Below are 1,400 nucleotides of genomic sequence, written 5' to 3'. Positions count from 1 at the left end.
CATCCCCTCTGGGGGGTGATTTCTCGCTTTCTGTCTCTATGTCTCTCTCTGTCTGTCTGGTGAGAGCACGCGCCCTATAGCGAAAACCTCTCCAAAAAATAAAAAAAAAGTTAATGGGAAATGCATATAATGAAAAAACTGCATGGATTTAAAAAAAAGAAGTTGCCCAAAAATAACCCTGTACTATAATGCCATTTTCTATGAGTTTTTTGAAGTTTTCTCATACATACATCTTATATATATATGTATACATATCTTATATATATAGCTTATATATATATATATATATATATACACACACATAGATATATACAAATACCCAATACATTTATATGTTTATAAAATTATCTCTATTTCATAAAAAAATCCCAGTGCCTCTGGGACATGAACTAGAACTCAAGGGGTGATGGAAACTTAACTTCTACAATATACTTGTATTACTATGAGTTCCACTAGAGAAAACAGAACCAGCAGGATGACAGAGAACACAGCAAGATCCATGAATTCTGTGAGTGTGGACCCGTGGCACATTTATTGCAGTGAGGTGAGTACAATGATTATAAACAATGTTGTGTGGACCATTATGGTCCATAAGGTATTCTGTAAGCCCATAGCTAATAGTTTTTGTTTGTTTGTTTGTTTGTTTGTTTGTTTTGAGAGGTTTTCGTTATAGGGTGCATGCGCTCACCAGAAAGACAGAGACAGACAGACAGAAAGTGATAAATCACCCCCCAGGGGATGGCCACGCCACAATCTCCTCCATTCTCCTCTCAGGATCTTGGGCACGCACGCACACGTGCCCGGCATGAGTTTAAGCCACCGGGTCCGGAACTCAAACCGCCGTCGACTACATGGGAGTCCAGCGACATAGCCATTATGCCAACTGCTGGTCCCAACAGCTGATAGTTTTGACGGAAGCCTTGCAAGCAGAGAAGACAAACCTATATCCAGAGATCCAGAGTAAATGTCTATTCCAATAATGTCTATCCAGTAATGTCCAGTAAATGTCTCTTCCAAAAGCATTGCCCCTTCCATAAGGCAAGTAGTCCCATGTAATCAACACACCACAATGTGTCTGCTGATTGCCCTATGGGGAATACCGCCATGGTAGCCACACATTATTGATCTTTACTATTGGCAGCTGTGGCCGTAGGCAGGTCACCCTTGGGGAGCGGAAGTCCGCGTTGCTAAGCTTATGCAAATCCTCTATCTCTGCCACCATGGCCAATTTGCTCATAAACCTATTAGCAATGACAGTAGGTAACTGCTCTCCACAGACGGTTAAGGCCTCCCTAACAACTCTCTGACTTACCCAATAGCTTTTATGAAATATATGTATTACAATTTAAAAGGTAGATGGTGAGGCCAGCAGTTGGTGTAATGGCTATGTCACTGGACTC

This window comes from Tupaia chinensis, unplaced genomic scaffold, assembly GCF_000334495.1.
Source record: "Tupaia chinensis unplaced genomic scaffold, TupChi_1.0 Scaffold000211_1, whole genome shotgun sequence".
Classification (NCBI taxonomy): Eukaryota; Metazoa; Chordata; class Mammalia; order Scandentia; family Tupaiidae; genus Tupaia; species Tupaia belangeri.
The sequence above is the reverse complement of the archived record's forward strand: the minus strand, read 5'-3'. Positions refer to the sequence as shown.